The 23,025-nt window shown below is 39.8% G+C and overlaps 1 pseudogene; it reads left to right on the top strand.

Moving 5' to 3' along the window:
* The first annotated feature begins 6,232 nt into the window (after positions 1–6,232).
* LOC102822852 lies at positions 6,233–6,607 on the top strand (annotated as a pseudogene).
* Positions 6,608–23,025: the final 16,418 nt, after the last annotated feature.

The following is a 23,025-nucleotide window of genomic DNA, read 5'->3' as shown; positions in this document are numbered from 1 at the left end:
TATTGAAAACACCATGGCTTGGGTCAGGCGCACCTTAGTCCTCAAGCTGACATCCTTGCTCTTCAACACTTAAACAAGTTCCTGTGCAGCAGATTTGCCCAATGCAGTAAGATTCATACTTAGCACCCATTAACTAGAGAATAGTTAAGTAAATTATGTCATAACATGACAATGAATGATTGGAATGTATCTATCATATACAAGCATACTGCTAAATAAAAATAAAGACCATTGCAGTACAATTTAAAATAGTCCCATGGTTACCACAAAACTGGGGAGAGAGAATATTTTCTATCTATATACATGCATTCCTCACTTATTAACATGGCTAGGTTCCAAAGACCAAATCACTGTACGAAAATCCACGTTATGGGAAAATGGAGGATGACCACATCAAGTCATTGCCTCATTACAGAACTGCCAAACCATTGTGAATCATGTCCTAGCCAAGTTGTCATATAACCTTAACCATCATAGCCAGCATTACTGTCACCTCACAACTCGGCATTTGTTACGGCAAGATGTAGCTTGTTAATTCACAAAATGGTGGTGGTGGTGTACTGTGGAGTCAGTTCCAACTCATTGTTGTTGTTGTTGTCGTCAGGTGCCATCAAGTCGGAACTGACTCATAGCAACCCTATGCATAGCAGAAAGAAAGAATGTCCGACTCTGGGCCAACCTCACTACCGCTGCCACACTTGACGCCATCAGTGATGCCACCTGGCTGATCTATCTCGTTGGGGGTCTTCCTCTCTTTCTCTGACCCTCCATCTTACCCAGCATGACATCCTTCTCTAGTGACTATTCCCTCCTGTATAGGGTTTCTAAGGCTGTAAATCTTTATGAGACTAGAAAGCCTCATCTTTCTTCTGCAAAGTGGCTGGTAGATTTGACCTGCTGACCATTAAGTTAACAGTCCAACTCGTAACCCACTGTGCTATCAATAATCTGTTAGATTTTTTTTACCATAGTTTTAAATGTGAAGTATAAGTTATAAGTATAACTTTTTACCATAAGTTTTAAATGTGAAGTATAACAACTGTTATTGTTGTTAACTGCCATGGACTCATAGCAATCTTGTATAGGGTTTCTGAGGAGCGGCTGGTGGGTTTGAACCACTGATCTTGAGATTTAAATAACTTTCCAGTCCAGTGCTTCCTAGGAAAAATGGAATAGGTATATATGTTCTATTTTATTTTTTTCCCAAGAACATACTTAAGATGCCTATTTTTACAAGTCTGAAAAAAATTTAAATATAAATTGCTAATGGATTATTATTGAGAATTGCTATGGGAAAGGTGGATCAATGTAGGGTGGGATTATGTCTTTATCTTTATGTTTTTTATTGTCTGAAGTGTTCATAGAAAGCATATTTCTTCTGTAATTAAAAACATCATAGAGAAAAATGAATTTAAAAAAATACCATTAAGTTCAGCAGCTTAGACTGTTATTCTTTCATCTCTGTTTCAACAAATGGGAAGAATGGTTGACAGTGTTTACAAGCTGCATGTACTCAAATGAATCAGGCTTGATGGCATTTATTCTAAAGTACTCAGGGAATGGGAAGATATATTACTGCAACACCATTAACTATTCTCTTTCAGTTTTTTGGGAGGATAAAGGAAGCCCCTGAAAATGCGAAAAGGTCACCATTTTACTTAAATCAGAATGACTGGCCGTGGCTAGCCCAGGCTGAGAATTTTTCACTGTTTTTATCACAGGGAAGATTTTAGGGCAGATTGTTAGCAAGTACAAGTGCAGCATCTGGGATCAACCTGAGGGTCTAGGGGTGGGGGGTGAGAGTGGGTGGGGACAGAGGAGGGAGTTCTATCATAATGAGAGGTCCCCTCAGATGGGAACAGCTGCTAGTCCTTTGAAGGTGGCTCTGAGCAGGCTCAAACATTCCAGTCTTGGAGTCAGGTAAAGTAAGTCACTTCGGCTCTGACAGTTATGAGCATGTGCAGGTGTGACCAGGACTTGGCAGCAAAAACCTCACTCACCTGGTTTAAGCCAGAAGTTTCTTAACTCTTGAACTGAAACTTCCATCTGCGTCAAGATTATGAAGAACTGACTCTCCAGTTCTGTGCCAACTCCATATTCAGTCTACTTTTCTGTCTGGTAGCCCTTCTTCTAACTTCATGTTCTATAGAAAGAAGCCCCCTCGCCAGATCACTCCCAAGATGAGCTTTAGCTGGCTCTGAGAGTCATAGGTCAGTTCAGTGTTGCAGATTGTGTCTTACACTCATAGCCACTTCTGGAACCCATGGTCAGTCTTCCTCAAAAGGATGATAGGCCCTGAGGATGGGGAAAAGCTTTGTCATGACATTGATTCCAAATCACAGTGACCCTATAGGACAGAGTCAGACTGTCTCTTAGGGTTTCCAAAGTTGTCATCTTTATGAAATCTTCCCTTCTTGGAGCAGCAGGTGGACTTGAGCTTCCAACCTTTCTGTTAGCAACTGAGCAGTTAAGCACTGCTGAGAGGGGGGCAGTATCAGAAAAAGGGGTTACTAGTAAAGGAATCCTGGTAGAACTGTGAGTTAGGCATTGGGCTGCAAGCTACAAAATCAGTGATTGAAATCCACCAATCACTCCACAGAAGAAAGTTGAGGCTGTCTGCTCAGGTCAAGATTTACAGTCTTGGAGACTCTAGATGAGGTTACTATGAGTCAGAACCAGCTCAATGGCAGTGGATTGGCGGGTTGGTAGTAAAAAACCATTGTCAACTAGAATCACATTAGGCAGATCATCAAAAGTGCCTGAGCCTCAATTTTCTCATTTGTACAATAAGCATAAAAAGTGCATCTGATGAAACTCGCAAGAGGATTAAAGTAGTGCGAATAAAAGCACGTGGATTTTCAGAGTACTATACACATATGGTGATGGTGGTGGTGGTGGTGTGCCATGGAGTTGATTATGACTCACAGGGACCCTGTATAGGGTTTCTGAGGCTGTAAATCTTTACGGGAACAGAAAGCCTCATCTATCTCCCATGGAACAGCTGATAGTTTTGAACTGCTGACCATGAGGCTAGCAGCCCGACTCATAACCACTACACTGCCAGAGCTCCTTTATACAAATGTAAGTCATTAATATGGCTATTGGCTTTGACTAACAAGAAGAAAAATCCAAGTGATGAAGAAAGTCCACTGCCATCAAATGACTTTTGACTCACGCTGACCCTATCAGGCAGAATAGAACTGCTCCCTAGGGTTTCTGAATCTATCAATTATTACAGGATTGAGCTGCCAACCTTGTAGTTAACATCCCAGTGCTTTATCCACTATGCCACCAGGGTCCCTAAGTGAGTAAAGAAAAAAGCAAAAAAGTAGATACAAATAGTGTGCCACTCACAAATGACGTGAATGTGGCAGAGGAAACGGTAAGGCTGAGCCAAACTTTTAAAATGAAGAGGTAATCAAGGGAGAAGAGCATGAGTAGAATGTGAGACCCTGTCCAGAGAAGCAGCAACACCAGACATGAAGGCAGAGGTGAGAACATGGAGGAGAGCAGCTGAGGACTGATGGAAAGAGAAAGGCTGTGTGCTGGCAGCCAGGAGGCAGGCTTGCAGAATGTGCCCTTTGATTGTTTAAATGAATATATATTCCTGAGTGTTTTGGTATACTTCGCATCCCACCCTCCGAAAAAACAGAGAGAATAGAAGCAAATACTGTTGAATGATGATACTCGGAGGGAATTGTAATCATTGCAATGAAACAATGAGTGTAAAACTGATGTTCTCCCATGTAAACTATCACTCAATTCACAACATAAACTTTAAAACAAAAAAACGAAGAAGTAAAATGAGAATTTTACAGAATTGTTCTTGATTTGGACCAAGGAAATGTGTGCCTGGAGCTGGGAACATCTGTAGGATGAAGCCTGGTGGGAAACAGCTGAAGCTAACAGTGGGTACCCAGAAACAGCTCCAAGGACAGACTTCAGTGTTGTGCTGTGGACAAGAAGAATGCTGAGCTCTTTTCTCAAAGTGTAAATAAAGGCTTATTCCGCCTGCTTGTTCTCTGGCTCCCTGAATGGCCTTGGGTCAGCATTATACACAATCGGAAAGATAAAGGCATTAAAGTTTGTTTTATGGGAAGCAAACATTTGCCTAACATTTAACTTATTAATGGTTCCAGGGACGGGATCATTAAATAATGCTCACTTCTCCAGAGAGGACAGCCTTTTCTCCCTCAGGTGTTTGAATATTGCCCCGTATCTGAGGTCAGCATGGCAACTTGGAATGCAGGCCCCTCTAGTATAAATCTCACCTCTGCCATTTCTACCTGTAGGGCATTGGCAAATACTTCAGGATCTTTTCTGTGCTTTATCTTCCTCACCTATAGAATGAGGGGAGTTCATATTTCATAGATATGCTCTGAGGATTTGATGATTTAACACATAAAAATACAAGTGTGAACTATAGATCCTCTCTATTATCATAACTAATCAGTATCAGATCCACCAAGGAGATTGGATGCCTACTACACAAGAGCAGGAGTGGAGTTGAGATGGCATTATCTCCTAAAACAAATTTAGATTTAAAAAACAAAAAAGGAAGATACAAAAAATAACCATTCATTAAGACCTATAAAGGCCAGGATTATGTCTCTCCTGTTTCTTGTTTTATTCCTACCATGTATCATAGTGACAGGAACATGTTAGGTGGTTACGGTGTTATGTATGGGAGCATGGTGGCTCCACATGATGGGTACTGTACTGCGAACCGCAAAGTCCGTGGTTCAAGCCCACCAGTAACACTGCAGGAGAAAGATGAAGCTTTCTGCTCCCGCAAAGGTCACTAAAGCCTAGAAAACCCTATGCAGGGACCACTATGAGTCAGCACTTATTAACAGCAACAACAATGTATTGTATGTCATGCAACTCCACATGGCTTTTCTTGATCCGTATAATACCAAATGGTAGATGTATTGACATTTTACACATAATCCAAATAAAATACAGCCACCTTAAAAGAAACACAAATATGAGCTGTTGGCATTTAAAGCAACTCAAATCTTTACTGAAGGTCTTATTGAGGCGGAAGCAGGATGAAGAAGGAAGTGCACATGAGGCACGAAAGGGAACACACATTGCACAATCCACTGCAATCGCTTTTCTAAAACCTGAAAATCCCACTTCCTCTCCTCGTCTTCTTCTTCACAATGCCTAACTCATAATACCTACCTCCCAAAAGCCACCTCACACCTCTCCAGGTCTTTTCTTCCCTGTGGTAATCCAATATCTTTCTTCTTTTGCCAAGGAATTATTCATCTTTATTAATGTTGTTAATAAGTGTTAAATGCTGTTGTTAAGTGCCGTGGAGTCAGTTCCAACTCATAGTTACACTATATAGGTTTCCAAGGAGTGGCTGATGGATTTGAACCACCAATCTTGTGGTTAACAGTGCAGTGCTTATCCTATAGCACCACACTAGAACTCCTATACTGTTTTCTTGTTAAGTGATGTTGAGTCAGTTCCGACTTAGTGACCCTGTATAGGGTTTCCAAGGAGCGGCTGGTGGGTTTGAACTACCACCTTGCAGTGTTCAAATCAAACTTGCGGTCCAGTGCTTATCCTGCAGTGCCACACCAGGAACCGAGGACATATTAAATTAGTTTCTAACAAAACGATAGCATCATCTCAAATTCTTATGTGTATTTTGGTTTAAATAAAAATCCTGTAGTCTTCCCTCAAAGACTTTATTCCTACTGACCTCAGTCATACATGACTTCTGATGGTAGTAAACATTTCCCATATATTCTGCAAATCCCTCTCACGACTTTTTCTACCACCTAAGTCCATTGTGGCTTGCTGTTGGTTAAGTACCGCTGAGTCTATTCCAACTCATAGCACCTCTATATAGGATTTTTAAGGAGCGGCTGGTGAGTTCGAACCACTGACCTTATGGTTCAATCCCACCATGCAGTCCAGTACTTTATCCACAATGCCACACCAGGACCTAAGTCTGTTATACACACAATACCATATTCTCTCTATAATAGCCATACACCTACAAGGAAGATGAGTTAATACCATTATTATTCAAATTTACCCACCAACCACTAAAGGTGGTGATGATGAAATTGAAGAATTCTGCCAAGTTATTTAGTCTCAAATTGATTAAACAAGCAATCAAGATGCATTGAGGGCCATAGACCATGCTGGATTACCGCTGCTGCCACCATCGTGCCAAACCCTCGGGTCTCAGCAGGCCAAGCGACACACCAGAATGGGAGACAAGCCAATTTGGGAACAGATCCTACCCAAGTCCATTCAACACACTACCCGTTATTTGATAGTGACAGAACCCAACTAGGCTCAGTTTACACTGATGCATCATACCTTATGTGGAAAGGACAGCAGTTCCACAGGAAAGCTGCTATTGTGGAGAAGTTGTCTAGTCTTCTGTTCCAGAAAATTCAGCTTAACATCATGATACAGGACAATCAGCCCACACCAGATAGCTGCGTCATCAGCATGGTTGATGAAGGTGGATGAAGGTCCCATCACAGGCTTTCACCAGATGTTCCTATTAAAGAGCATCAATGATGCTTGCGTTTGCACCAAAGGCATGGTTAGTCTCGATCTGCATAACTTTGGCTGACATTGTCCCAGCCAGGCACTCATGCTGTTTCCTCCTCCCTCCTCTACCTAACACTATTCACATTCCTCCAGATACTCCAAATATACACAAATGAGCAGGGCTACAGTGGGTGTTGGGCGTAATGTGCTATTTCTATCTAGGTGTTGTGTATGATGTTTGGACACTAGACTAGTTGCATTAGTTGCATCTGACAGGAGAAGTTTGTGTTGTACCAGCACATACTTGGAAAGACTTAAATAATACAAAAGATAGTCTTTTTTTTAATCTACTAACAAGTTGCTCTAGTAATCCAAAGAAGTGAAAGAGAAAGAAGCTGCCTCACCACCCAGATATTGATTTGTTCAGGTGTTTCAATGCCTCATTACACAATAAACCACACACACACACACACAAGTGCATTGATAATTACTGGCGATTGGAATTTTGTTGTTAAGTATCGTGGAGTCGGTTCCGGCTCATAGTGACCCTGCACAGGGTTTCCGAGGCTGTAAATCTTTACGGAAGCAGAATGCCTCATCTTTCTCCCACAGAACTGCTGGTAGTTTCAAACTGCTGACCTGGAGGTTGGCAGCCCGACTCGTAACCACTACTGAGAAGGTTGAAAACAGAGGAAGGAGCCGTAGTTGGAAAATATGGCCTTGATGATAGAAATGACACTAGAGATCACTTGATAGAATTTTGCAAGACCAATGACTTATTGATTGCAATTAACTTTTCTAAGCAACATAAAAGACACATGGGCCTCACCAGATGGAATCAAATATGTCAAATTAAGTAAATCTGTGGGAAAGGACAGTAGAAAAGTTCAATATGACCAGCCCAAACTAGGCCAGCAGCAGTCTGTGGAATAGACCATGAATTGCTGATATACAAGTTTAGGCTAAAGCTGAAGAAAATTAAAACAAGTCCACAAGAGCCAAGATATGTCCCACCTTAATTTAGAGACCATTTGAAGAACAGATTTAATGCCTTAGGCACTAATGACCAAAGACCAGAAGAGTTGTGTGATGACAGGTAGACCATTATACAGGAAGACAACAAAAGGCATTAAGAAGACAAGAAAGAAAGAAAAGACCAAAATGGATGCCAGAAGAGACTCTGAAACTTCCTCTCCAGCATAGAGATGCTAAAACAAATGAAAGACATGAGGAGGTAAAAGAGCTGAACAGAAAGTTTCAAAGGGCGGCTCATGAAGAAAAAGTCAAATATCATAAAGAAATGTGCAAAGACTTGGAGTTAGAAAACCAAAAGGGAAGAACACGCTCAGAATTACTGAAGCTGAAAGAACTGAAGAAAATTTTCAAGTCTCAACTTGCAATACTGAAGGATTCTATGGGCAAAGCATTGAGATGAAGAAAGCATCAAAAGAAAATGGAAGGAATACACAGAGTCACTGTACCAACAAATAAATGGTCGATGATCAACCATTTCAAGAGGTAGCATATTATCAAGAGCCAATTGTACTAAAGGAAGAAGTCCAAGGTACACTGAAAGCAAAGAACAAGGCTCCAGGAATTGATGGAATACAGATTGAAATTTTTCAAAAAACTGATACAACACTGTAGGCATTCACTCTCCTATGCGAAAAAAATTTGGAAGACAGCTACCCTGGCCAATTGATTGGAAGAGATTCATGTCTGTGTCCATTCCAAAGAGAGGTGACCCAATGGAATGCAGAAATCATTCAACAATATCAATAATATTACATGCAAGTAAATTTTCATTGAAGATAATTCAAACATAGTTGCAATATTACATTGACAGGGAACTGCAAGAAGTTCAAGTTAGATTCAGACAAGGGCATGGAATGAGGATTACTATTACTGACATCCGATGCATCTAAATTGAAAGCAGAGAATACCAGAAAGATGTTTGTTGTTAAGTTGTTAAGTGCCGTCGAGTCTATTCCAACCCATAGCTACCTGTATAGGGTTTCCAAGGAGCAGCTGGTGAGCTTGAACTGCTGACATTGCAGTTCAAACGGCTTTGCAGTCTGTCGCATTAACCCACAGCGCCACAACAGAAAGATGTTTACCTGTACTTTATTGATTTTGCAAAGACTTCTAACTGTGTGGATCATGACAAGCTATGGATAACACTTCATGGTACCCATAAATGACCTGTACATAGAACAAGAGGCAGTCATTCAACAGAACAAGGTTCTGACTATTTAAAATCAGGAAAGGTGTGTGCCAGGGTTGTATTCTTTAACCATACTTGCCATGCTGAGCAAATAATCCAAGAAGCTGGATAATATGAAGAATAATGTGGCATCAGGATTGGAGGAAGGTGCATTAATAAGCTGCAATATGCAGATGATACAACCTTGCTTGCTGAAAGCAAAAAAGACTTAAAATATTTACTGATGAAAATCAAAGACCACAGTCTTTGGTATAGGTTGCACATCAATGTAAATAAAATAAAAATCCTCACCACTGGAGCAATAAATAAGACCATGATAAATGGAGAAAAGATAAAAGTTGTCAAAGGCATCATTTTCCTTGGATCTACCATCAACATTCATGGAAGCAGCTGTCAATAAATCAAAGGACATATTGCATTAGGTAAATCTGCTGGATACAACTTCTTTAAAGTGATCAGGAGCAAGGATGTCAGTTTAAGGACTAAGGTGTGCCTAACCCAAGTTGTTATATTTTCAGTGGCTTCATTGCTGTGAAAGTAGGACAATGAATAAGGAAGACTATTTTTTTTTTAAAGGATACATTTGAGTTACAGTGTTAGATAAGAATATTAAAATTACTATGGACTGCCAGAAGAACAAACAAATCTGTGTTGGAAGAAGTACATCCAGAAAACTCCTTAGAATTCAGCATAATGAGACTTTGTCTCTCATACTTTGGACATATATGAGAAGGCGCTAGTCCCTGGAGAAGGACATCATGTTTGGTAAATTGAAGGATCAACAAGAAAGACTAAGACCCTACCACCACCCCTAATTAATTAGATTGACCCAGTGGTATTAGCAATGGCTTCAAACACAACAGTGGTTGTGAGGAAGGCACAGGACCAGCCAGTATTTCATTTTGTTGTGCACAGGGTCTTTGTGAGATGGAACCAAGTTGATGGTACCTAACAATGACTCTATTCTCATCACCACCATCACTCTACTGTACCAACTGCTGTCAACTCCTCTCTGACTCAAGGAGAACCCACAGATATCAGAGCAGAACCATGTTCAGTAAGGTTTTCAATGGCTGGTCCTTCTGAAGTTGAACATCAGGTCTTCCTTTTGAGATTCAAACCACTTCCTGGTGAGCAGCCAAATGCATTCATCATTTGCACCACCTAGGGACTCTTTCAATCTCATTCTACATCTATCTTCCTTTTTACTCTCACCATCAGAATCTGATGGTTTGTCACTGTTATTTCTCTCATCCTAACTCTTATTTTTGGAGTGCTTAGTTTCTCAATATCTCCTTAGAGCCATTTAGAAAAGATACATAACTTCATATATTTTAACAAGTGAGCAAGTGATTTACAATTTCTGTAGCCCATGGCATTAAAAGATAATGCCTTTAAAGACAAACTAAATAGGTTTTCTTTTAATGATGAAGTTGCCTCACTGCTTGTTGTACTAGGTATAAAGACCAATTCTACACTAAGATCAAAGTCCTCAATATCTTTTGCTGTTTGACTTTATATTTGTATGCAAACATATTGTGAAATAATCATCTAAGCTATGTATTTACATAGACAAGTGGATTTTTTCAAATTTCCCCTGCTTTGTTACCTGTGTGTTCAAATTACTCACTTCTTCCATGATTCATATTTCTCCTTAGTGACAATTCTCTGCATTTTAGTAAGTTTGAACAATGACAAAAAACCAGTGCCAACCTCAGAGATTTCCCTCTTCTGTGAATGCTCCAGTGTTGAAACAAGGAAATTTACAACTAAAGTAAATTTTGTGCTTTTTCTCCAGTATGAATTCTCTAATATGATTGAGTGACTATCAGGTGTTCCCACATTCCTTATCTAAATACCAAAACCCTTTGCTGTCAAGTAGATTCCTACCCATAGCAACCCTGTAGAATAGTGTAGAACTGATCCCACAGGATCCCCAAGGCTGTAATCTTTCTTTCTCCTGCAGGGCCAATGGTGGGTTTGAAAAGCTTAAGCACTGTAACACCAGGGCTTAACCACTGTGCCAACAGGACACTTTCCTTACATATAATTGTTGTTAGGTGCCTTTGAGTCAGTTCTGAAGGAAACCCTGCATGGTTCTGTGCCAGCCTCACAATTGTTACATGTGAGCCCATTGCTGCTGCCACTATGACAATCCATCTCATTGGGGTTTCCTCTTTTTTGCTGACTCTCCATCTCCAAGCATAATGTCCTTCTCCAAGAACAGATCCTTCCCGATAGCACGATCAAAGTATGAGAGGCAAAGTCTTGCCAACCTCGCTTCTAAGCTGTACCTCTTCTAAGACTGGTTTGTTTGTTATTCTGGTAGTTCATAGTACTTTGAATAGTTTTAATAATTCAAATGCATCGATTCTTCTACAGTCCTCCTTATTCTTTGTCCAACTTTCACATTCATATGACACTATTGAAATACTGTGGTTTGAGACAAGTCCAGTTTAGTCCTCAAACTGATATATTTTACGTTTAGCACTCATGTATGCTGTTGTTCTTAAGTGCCCTTGAGTCACCTCTGATTCATAGCCACCCTATATAAGGTTTCCAAGTAGTAGCTGGTGGGTTTGAACCACCAACCTTGTAGTTAACATTCCAGTGCTGATCCTACAGTACCACACCAAGTATTGTCGTTGTTGTAAGGTGTCATTGAGTTGCTTCCAACCCATAGTGAAACCATGTACAACATAACGAAACTATGTTCAGTCCTGCACCATCCTCACCATTGCTGCTACACTTGGTGCCAATCCATCTTGTTGGGGGGTCTTCCTCATTTTCACTGACCCTCCACTTCACCAAGCATGAGGCCATTCTCCAGGGACTGGTTCCTCCTGACAACATATCCGAAGTATAAGAGGCAAGGTCTGACCATACTGGCTTCTAAGGGATGTATTGTTGTTATTGTTAGGTGCCATCAAGTCAGTATCGACTCTAACAATATGCACAACAGAACAAAATACAACCCGGTTCTGTGCCATCCTCATAATCATTGCTACATTTGAGCCCATTGATGTTGCCACTGTACCAATCCATCTCACTGGTGGGCTTCCTTTTTATCTCCGACCCTTCATTTTACCAAACAAGATATCCTTCTCCAGGGAATGGTCCCTCCTAATAATATGTCCAAAGTATGAGAGACAAAGTCCGGCCACCCTGGCTTCAAAGGAACATTCTTGTACTTTTCCCAACACAGATTGGTTAGTTCTTTTGGTAGTCTGTGGTACTTTTAATATTCTCCTCCAAAATCATAACTCAAGTGTATCAATTCTTCTGTGGTCTTCCTTATTCACTGTCCAAGTTTCACATACATATGAGATTATTGAAAATACCCTGGCTTGGGTCAGGTACATCTTAGTCTTCACACTGACATCTTTGCTCTTAAACACTTTAAAGAGGTCTTGTGAAACAGATTTGCAATATGTGGTTTGATTTCTTGACTGCTACTTCCATGAGTGTTCACGGTTAATCTGAGCAAAATGATGTCTTTGACAACTTCAATCTTTTCTCTATTTACATGGGTGATATTTGTTAGTCCAGTGGTAAAGATTTTTGTTTCCTTTACATTGAGGTACAACCCATACTGAAGGCTGTGGTCTTTGATCTTCATCAGTAAGTATTTTAAGTCCTTGTTGCTTTCAGCTAGCAAGGTTGCATCGCAGATTGTTAATGAGTTTTCCTCCAATCCTGATGCCATGTTTTTCTTCATATAATTCAGTTTGTTAGATTATTTGCTTGGCATACAAATTGAATAAGTATGGTGAAAGAATACAGCTTGGTCACACGTATTTCCTAATATGGCCAGTGAGTCTTCCAAATTTCTTGGCATATATGAGTGAGTGCCTTCAGTGCTGCATCAATTTGTTGCAATATTTCAATTTGTGTTCCATGAATTCCCAGTGCCTTGTTCTTTTTCAATGCCTTCAGTGCATCTTGGACTTCTTCCTTCAGTATTATTGGCTCTTGGTCATATGCTACCTCTTGAAATGGTTAACATCGACCATTTCTTTTTGGTACAGTGACTCTGCGTATTCCTTCCATCTTCTTTTGATGCTGTCTGCATCATTCAATATTTCGCTCATAGAATCGTTCAACATTGCAAGTTGAGGCATTAACTTTTTCTTCAGTTCCCTCAGCTTGAGAAATGATAAGCATGTTCTTCCTTTTTTGTGTTCTGACTCCAGGTTTTTGCACATTTCATGATACTGTATGACTTTGTCTTCTTGAGCTGACATTTGAATTTTTCTATTCAACTCTTTTACCTCCTCATTTCTTCCATTTGCTTTAGCATCTCTATCCTGGAGAGTAAGTTTCAGAATCTCTTCTGATGCCCATTTTGGTCTTTTCCTTCTTTCTTGTCTTCTTAATGACCTTTGGCTTTCTTACTGTAAGAGGTTCTTGATGTCATCCCACAACTCTTCTGGTTTTCTGTATTTAGTGTAATGCATCAAATCTGTTCTTGAGATCATTTCTTAAGTCAGATGAGATATTTTAAAGATCATATTTTGGCTCTTGTGAACTTGTTTTAATTTTCTTCAACTTCAGTCTGAACTTACATATGAGCAATTGATGGCCTGTTACATAGTCCGCCCCAGTCCTTGTTTTGGCTGATGATATGGAGCATTTCTATCATTTCTTTTCACAGATGTAGTCAATTTCATTTCTGTGTAATCTGTCTGATGAGGTCCATGTGTATAGTCATCTTTTATGTTGTTTTAAAAGGTTTTAGCAATGAACAAGTCATTGGTCTTGGAAAATTCTATCATGCGATCTCCAGCATCATTTCTATCACCAAGGCCATATTTTCCAGCTACTTATCCTTCCTCTTTGCTTCCAATCTTTGCATTCCAATCACCAGTAATTATCAATACATCTTTTTTTATTTTTTTAAGTTTTTATTGTGAATTATGTGATAGTTTACATGGGAGAATATTAGCTTTACATTCATCCTATCTTGTTTCATTTCATTGCAATGATTATAATTCCCTGCATGCATCATCAAACAGCCAAAGGGTACACTTCAAGCCTACTCCTTGGCCATCAACGCACAGACCCTCTCCCTCCCAGAGTCCAGAGTCCCCAACCGCTCCATCTCTCTACGTCATCATCTCTGCCTACAGCTCTGGCATTGCTGCTTCTCTGGATAGGGTCCTGCAATCCGTTCTTCTCCCTTGATGGTCCCAGGGTCCTCCACTCCTGGACTGCAAGATCAGCCACCCCCCTTCTTTTGTTACAAAACATCTACGTTTACATTTGCAACACTCACAATCAGTCCTGATAGCAAATATTCACTATTGAACCACAAGAGTCTTATCGCCTATCTCCTTTCACAAACCCCATCCAGATAGGTTAGAAACCACTCAGTGAAGATTCTACCTTCCCCCATACCCTCTGAAACTAGGCTCCCTCTTGAAAGTTTGTAAGCCAGTCATCTCATGCCTTTGTTGGTTGGTTGGTAGGTTATGTGCCATGGAGTCGGTTCTGAAAAGGTTTCCTGTACAAGGTTTCCGAGGCTGTAAATCTTTATGGGAGCAGAAAGCTTCATCTTTCTCCCATGGAACAGTTGGTAGTTTCGAACTGCTGTCCTTGCGGTTCGCAGTCCGATTCATAACCACTACACTACCAGAGCTCCTTTGTAGTCCCCCCATTTTGAGTAGCCAGTGTCTAAGTTGCCCATCCCTGTCAACTCTGTGTAAAGAGGAGGTGGGAATGAACCTTGCTGTAAAGATTTGTTCCCTCTTTTGAGCTACTACATCCACAAGCATAGGTCAAGTTCATCAAATTGTAGCAGATTACTCTTTTTTCCCTCTTCTTTCTTCCTATAGTCGAGTTCTGGTCATCCAGCCATTGAAGCCAGGTCAAATGGGTACTATCTGCAAGTATGAGTGCTCTTGTGCATCTCCCCTCACTTCATATCAGCTGGACGCTTCACTCTCCACTCTAGTCCTCTATGGCCATGTCCCTGTTTCTGGACCCAGGAGTCCCTAGGTCTCACTATACTGCTGACCAGCCATGTCTCAAGGCAGACATTTTTTACTAGTTAAACTAAACTACTGTTTAGTGTGTGTTTTTTAAATGTTTTATTGTGAATTATGTGATAGTTTACATGGGAGAACATTAGTTTTACATTCATTCTATCGTTTATCATTTCATTGACTTGGTTACAATCCCCTCCATGCATCATCAACCAACCAAAGGGTATACCCTGCAAGCCTGCTCCCCCCACATACCCCCGGTCTTCAGCACACAGTCCCTCTCCCTCTCTGGATCTAAAGTCTCCAGCTGCTCTCCACGTCATCATCTCTGCCTCCCTCTTGGGCATCACTTCTTCTCTGGGTACAGTCCCACTCTCTGCTCTTCTCCATTGATGGTCCCAGGGATCTCTGCTATAAAACATCTACCTTTACATTTCCAACCCTCACAATCAGTCCTCACAATTATTCATTATTGTATCACAAGAGACCTACCTGCATTTCATTTCATCAGCCCCGCCTAGACAGATTGGATACTACTCTCTGGAGAGTCTACCTTCCTCTAGACCCTCTGGATCTAGGTTCCCTCTTGAAAGCTTGTAAACCAGTCACTTCTTGCCTTTGTAGCCACCCCCCCCCCCCTTTTTGGGTAGCCAATGTCCAAGTTGCCCATCCCTGTCTACTCTGTGTGGAGGGGGTGGGAATGGTTCTTGCTGTAAGGATTTATTCCCTCTTTTGAGCTATTGCATCCATAGGTGTAGGTCAAGTTCATCAAATTGTATCAGATTACTCTTTTTTTCCTCTTCTTTCTTCTTCTGGTTGAGCTCTGATCATCCAGTCATTGAAGCCAGGTCAAGTGGGTATTATCTGCAAGTGTGGGTGTTCTTGGGTATATGCCCTCTCTTCTTATCAGTTGGATGCTTCACTCTCCACTCTAGTCCTCTGTAGCTATATCCCTGACTCTGGGCCCAAAAGTCCCCAGGTCTTGCCACACTGCTGACCAACCAGGTCTTCACCTGGGTTCACTGAAGTCTATTCAACATATCAATACATCTTGATAGCATGTTTGATCAATTTCAGACTGAACAAGGTGGCAGAATTCTTCAATTTGTTCATCACTGGCTTTAGTGTTTGGAGCGTAAATTTGAATAATAGTGGTACTAACTAGTCTTTCTTGTAGGCATATGGATATTATCCTATCATAAACATCATTGCATTTCAAGACATATCATTGATATGTTCTTTTTGATTACAAATGTGTTGCCATTCCTCTTTAATTTGTCATTAGCTGCATAGTAAACCATGTGATTGTCAGATTCAAAATGGTCAATACCAGTCCATTTCACCTCACTAATGCCTAGGATATAGATGTTTATGTGTTCCATTTCATTTTTGACAATTTCTAATTTTCCTATATTCATACTTTGTGCATTCCATGTTCTGATTATTAATGAATGTTACATCAGTTACTCTTCATTTTGAGCTTCCAGATGAAGACAGACTAGAAAGTAAGAGAGACAGACTACTTCTGTGCCCATCAGTAAATGAAGGTCCTAAAGGCTTTACTCCATTCGTATCATCACGGTCAACTCTACTTTGAGGAAGCTCTTCCCAGTTGTCTTTTGAGTGTCATCCAACCTGAAGGACTCATTTTCCAGCACTGTATCTAACAATATTCTGATGCTCTTCATTGTCTTCAATATTCAATAATCTGGTGCTGACAGTATTCTACTGCTATTCATAACTTTTCCAGTGACTCAATATTCAGAAGTAGTCTGATCTCTCCTTCTTTCTAGTCTGTCTTCATCTGGAAGCTCAGCTGTCTACCATGAATGATCCTGCTGGTATTTAAAATACATGTGGCTTAGCTTACAGAATCACAGTTAACACACAAGCCACCACAGTATGACAAACTGATAGATGAGTGGTAAGTCTGAGGTATGTTGTTGTTAGGTGCCATTGAGTCAGTACCAACTCATAGTGACTTTATGCACAACAGAACAAAATACTGCCCAATCCTGGGCCAACTTCACAATTGTTGCCACGCTTGAGTTTGTTGATGCTGCCAATCTGACAGTCTATCTCGCTGGGTGTCTTCCTCTTTTTCTCTGACCCTCCACCTTACCAAACATGATATTCTTCTCCAGTGACTGGTCCTTCCTGACAATATGTCTGAAGTATGAGAGATGAAGTTTGGCCATCCTGGCCCCCAAGGAGCACTTTGGCTGCACCTCTTTAAACACAGATCTGTTGGTTCTTTTGGCAGCCCATGGCACTAATATTCTCCTCCAACACCATAACTCAAAAACATAAATTCTTCTATGGTCTTCTTTATTCACTGTCCAGCTTTCGTATCTATATGATGTTATTGAAAATACCATGGCTTGGGTCAGGTGCACCTTAGTCCTCAAGCTGACATCTTTGCTCTTCAACACTTTAAAAAGGTCTTGTGCAGCAGATTTGCCTAATGCAATATGTCGTTTGATTTTTTGGCTGCTGTTTCCATGAGTGTTGATGGTTGATCCAAAAAGAATGAAGTCTTTGACAACTTCAATCTTTTCTCCATTGATTAAGAATGTTGTTTAATGGTCTAGTGGTGAGGATTTTTGTTTTCTTTACATTGAGATGCAATCCATACAGAAGGCTTTGGTCTTTGATCTGAGGTATAAGGGTTTACTAATTGTTTGAATAAAATTGTTCTTTATTAGACTGAGTAATTCACATATGTAGGGTTTATTAATTGTATTAATTACTCACTGTCTAGTAGAGAACTCTCTGAATTCATTACTTATATGAACTATTTCTTCAGTGTGAAATATATAATGTTGACAGATGTTTGAACTCTCTGCTTCAAACTCGTTTTTGTACTCCTCAGAACAATCAATCATATGAGACTACAAGGGCAGCATTTACCTACAAGCACAGTCCAGAAGGCAGGAAGGAGAAAGAAAAGGAGCAAATGGAAATAGGGAACCCTGGGAAGTACGAAGAATGCTATTACATTGAAGAGATTGCAACTGATGTAATGAAGCAAAAATGCATATATAATTTTGAATGGGAAATTAATTTGCTAAATAAACTTTTCCCAAAACCACAATAAAATGTTGGGAAAAAAAGAACCAACTTGTCAGGTAAAGCCGGTGTCACAGCTAAAGGTCTTACCAAAGTCATTTTATTCATAGATTCTATCTTCATTATTAACTTCTTAGTACCCAGTATGGTCTAAACATTTGCAAAATTCCATTCTACCCCTGTTACATTCACAGGCTTTGTCACAGTATAAATTTCCCAATAGAGAATAAATTTGAGAATTGGTAAAAAGTCTTCTCATACTCATTATGTTCCTAGCATTTCCTCCCATTATATATTCCTTGATGTTGAGTAAGGTGAAAGTCATGAGTAAAGAATTCCCTGTGTGCATTGTACTCATAGATTTTTATTCCATTATGAATTCTGTGATGTTGATAAAAATTTGAATACTGGTGAAAGTCTTCCTTACTCTCAAAGAATTTGTCCTAGTATGAAATTACTGACCTTAAGCAAAAGAATGAAAAGTCCTTTCAGATTTAATACATTTCAAGGGTTTCCTTCTTACATAGGAAAGTTTATGCCTTATTGTAAATGATTCTTTTGAAACTTGCTTGTATGAATAATATTGGTGCTTTTTCCTTGTGGAAGTCTGTTGGAAGAAGTTAAGCACAGAAGAAAACTTGCCCCAGACTTGTCATATTTGTGGTCTTTTCTCAAAAGAAATTTTGTTATGGCCAATTCTGTGCTCGAATTGGTCAACCCCTGTCCAATCACTTTCTTAAACAAAAATGATCTGAAGTATTTGTCTTGCAAGTTTTTCTACAATTAACTTTTGGATTATTGAGTTTCTAAAGCTTCCTCATACCATGTGTGCATAGCTATTTGTTGAGAGCCCAATGGGTGTTGACTCTAAGACTCAGATGCAGCTGTAGGAGTAGAGAGGGAAAAATCATACCAAGACTATCAAAAAGTCAAATATTGTGCTATATCTAACTTACAGCACCAACCACCACCAAAAACGAGTTTAAAGCTGCTGATATTATTTAAGTCATCCAAACATTTCAAGGGATCTGTTTGGTTGGTTTGAAGGTACATGGTCATGGCTTCCTGGAATTGTCCAGTCAATTGGCTTAACACTGTTTTTAGAGTTAAGTAAATAGTTCCTGGATCTTAAAAGCTTGTGAGTAGCCATCCAAGATTAAAAAAGAAAAAAATCTGTCTATATCTACCTAGGGCAGCAAAAGAAGAAGAAGGCCCTAGAATTAAAGAAGGATCTGGAATATAGGTCCAACTGACTCCATGAACATATCACCTCCTTAGTCATGAAACCAGCATAACTTGATGGTTTGGGGGCTACCATTAATGAACATCTTGATCCAGGAATCAATAGATGAATTCTGATCAAAAGGAGGAAAACGTAGAACAGATTTTCAAATTCTTTCATAACACAGACATGCTGGAGCTGTGGAGATGAGAGGAACACATCACTCAGAAAAAAAAAACTTTAAAACAGAAACTAAAATTATTCCCCCTGAAGCTATCTACAAGCTAAACAAATGTTTAGCAAAATGAGTACAGAATGTTCATCACGACCATTGTGCTCTCTTAGAGGATTCTGTATATGAGATCAAATAGTCCACAATAACTCTAATGCATAGATGAGAACTTTGGGAGTTGTGATCTCAGTTAATGGTGGAAACCAATCTGGGTAGAGGGAGTGATAATGCTGACAACACATGAGGAATGTAACCAATGTTACTGAATTGTACATGTAGAAACTGATGAATGGGGGTATATTCTGCCATGCATATTTTCACCAAAATTAATTTTTTTAAAAAAAGAGTCTATTTGCATGCAGAATCGAGGACCCTTCTGAGAAAAAAAACTCATCCCAAGCTAGATAGAGGTAGTGTGATCCAAGTTTAACAGGATTAAAGTTGAGGAAGAGTTTATGTTCAGCATGGGCTCTCCTGGTCTCTTCATAGTCAGCCCTCCAGCTCAGCCCCAAGACATTTATGCCTGAGTCCTGGGGTAAAGGAATTATAAGAAGCTGATGTTCAGGATATTCATAAAGATGAGAACACCTAGCCTTAGCACATCCAGTTTTCATAAAGAGTACAAACACAGTGTGGAAAATGTTGATCACAAATAAAACCCCTCTGGAGATGTGGCCAGAAGCAACAAGAGGCTGGATAGTCAGAGTCACCAGTTCCTGCCAGGAAAGGAAATTACCAATAAGACAGGAGCTGGAGGAGAGCAAAGGAAATAATGAGGTAAATAGGTAAATAATAAAGGAAATAATGAGGAGCAGCTGCCTACCACCCCGGTATTGCTAACATGACTAAGATCAGACCTTGGAATATGCAGTGTCCTATAAAATCCTCCCTATGCTCTATGTTGTTGTGGTTAACAACAGCTTTTATCCACAACAGTGCCATCAAGTCGGTTCTGACTCATAGCAACCCTGTACAGGGTTTTCAAGAGTGACTGAAGGGTTTGAACTACCAACCTTTTGGTTAGCAGTCCAGACAAGAATCATTCCATACCAGTGCTTTTCTCCTGTTTCTCTTGGGTTTTTTTTCCCCCACACTAAGATGGGAAGTTTGAAGAGACTTGTCTTTGTATTCAATCCCCAGTTTAGCACAGTGACCATCAAAGAAAACTGTATTCAATAAATGGATAAAAGCTGTTCTACTTAAAATAAAAGTAGCACATGCAAACTCTAGATGATTTGGAAATAAAAGGAAAGAACACATCACTCCCATTGCCAAGTTCTTCCTTTGTCAATAAGTATTATAAGTTCTCTTCACTTTCTGCAAGCAAGATTGTATCTGCCTATCACAGGTTGTCTTTCTCCCATCATGATGCCATGTTTTTTGTATAAAATCCAGCTTCTCAGATTATTTGCTGAGCATACAAATTCAATAAATATGGTGAAAGGATACAACCCTGGTGCATACCTTTCCTGATTTTAAACCATTCCATATGCCCCTGCACTATTTAAACAACTGCCTCTTAGTCTATGTAAGGTTCCTCATGGGTACAATTAAGTGTTCTAGAATGCCCATTCTTTGCAATGTTATCCATTGTGGTGGTGTGCCGTGGAGTCAATTCCAACTCATAATGACCCTGTATATGGTTTCTGAGGCTGTAAATCTTTACAGGAGCAGAAAGCCTCATCCTTCTCCTGTGGAACAGCTGGTAGTTCAGACTGCTGACCTTGACGTTAACAGCCTTGAGGCTAACAACCACTACGCCACTACAGCCTGTCATAATCCAGTTTACAGGATTGAAATCCTTTGCATAATCAGTAAAGTACAGATAAACATCATTCTGATATTTTCTGCTTTTAGCTAAGATCATCTGAAGTCAGCAATGATATCTCTCATTCCACATCTTCATCTGAGTGTAGTTTGAACCTCTGGCAGTTTCTAGTCAATGCACTATTTGCAGCCATTTATGAATTATGTTTAGTAAAATTTTACTTGCATGTGATATTATGATAGTTGTCCAATGCTTTCTGTATCCCATTGTATTACCTCTTTGGAATGGACACCAATATGAATCTCTTGTAATCAATTGGCCAGGTAGCTGTCCTCTAAATTTCTCTGTATAGATAAGTGAGGACATCCAGTGCTGCATTGGTTTGTTGAAATTTTTCTATTTGTATTCCATAAATTCCCAGAAACTTATTCTTTGCCAATGCCATCAGTGCATCTTGGAATTCTTCCCTCAGAACCATTAGTACTTGATAATATGCTATCTTTTAAAATGGTTGAACATCTTATTTTGAAGCTTTTTGTATTATTCAATGTTTTACCCAGAGAATCCTTCAGTATTTCAAATCAAGACTTGAATTTTTTCTTCAGTTCTTTCAGCTTGAGAAATGCTAGTGTGTTCTACCCTTTTGGTGTTCTAACTCTCTGTGTCTTTGCACATTTCATTATACTATTTTACTTTGCCTTCTCAAGGTACCCATTGAAATTTTCTGTATTTTACCTCCTCAGTTCTTCCATTTGCTTTAGCATCTCTACACTGGAGAGGAAGTTTCAGAGTCTCTTCTGACATTCATTTTGATCCTTTCCTTCTCTCTTTTCTTCTCAAAGACTTTTTGTTTTCTTCCTGCATGATGTTCTTGATGCCATCCCACAACTCTCCTAGTCTTTGGTCATTAATGTCTAATGAATCAAATCTGCTCTTGAGAGGATCTCTGACTCTTTAGATGATCTCTAAATTCAGGTGGGATATATTCAAGGCGATATTTTGTCTCTCACAGACTTGTTTTCATTTTCTTCAGCTTCAACCTTAACTTACATATGATCAATTGATGGTCTGTTCCACAGTCTGCCTCTGTCTTGTTTTGATCAATTGATGGAGCTTTTCTACAGTCTTTTCCACAGAGGTTGTCAATTTGACTTCTGTGTATTCCATCTGGTGAGGTCCATGTGTGTAGTTGTCTTTTATGTTCTTTAAAAAGGTATTTGCAATGAACTTGTCATTGATCTGGAAAAATTCTATCATGTGATCTTTAGCATCATTTCTATCACCAAGACCATATTTTCCAATGACTGATCCTTCCTCTTTGTTTCCAACCTTTGCATTCCAATCGCCAGTAATTATCAATACATCTTGATTGCATCTTAGATCAATTTCAGACTGAAGAAGTTAGTTGTTGTTGTTGCTGTTGTTAAGTGCCGTGGAGTCAGTTCCAACTCATAGCGACCCAGTACAGTGTTTCCGAGGCTGTAAATCTTTACAGGAGCAGAATGCCTCATCTTTCTCCCGTGGAACAGCTGGCAGTTTCAAACTGCTGACCTTGCGGCTCGCAGCCCGCTTAGTAACCACTACGCTACCAGCAGATTAAAAATGGCCAATACCAGTCCATTTCAGCTCACTAATGCCTTTGATATCGATATTTATGTGTTCCATTTCATTGGTGACAACGTCCCATGATCTGCTTATTAATGGAGTTTACAGCTGTTTCTCTTCATTTTGAGTTGTGTCCCATCAGCAAATGAAGGACCCAAAGGCTTTATTCCATTTGTGTCATCATAGTCAACTCTTCTTTGAAGAGATAGCTCTTCCCCCGTGGTATTTTGAGTGTCTTCCTACCTGAGGGGCTCATCTTCTAGCACTATATCTGACAATATTCTGGTGCTAATCAAATTGTTTCGATGCTCAATTTTCTGGTGCAATACGACAGTGTTCCCCTGCTATTCATAAGATTTTCAGTGGCTAAGCATTCAGAAGCTCTGGTAGCGTAGT

The sequence above is a fragment of the Chrysochloris asiatica genome, unplaced genomic scaffold (genome assembly GCF_000296735.1).
Source record: "Chrysochloris asiatica unplaced genomic scaffold, ChrAsi1.0 scaffold00089, whole genome shotgun sequence".
In the NCBI taxonomy this organism is placed as follows: domain Eukaryota; kingdom Metazoa; phylum Chordata; class Mammalia; order Afrosoricida; family Chrysochloridae; genus Chrysochloris; species Chrysochloris asiatica.
Note: the sequence above shows the minus strand (reverse complement) of the source record. Positions and strands in the feature narration are given on the sequence as shown.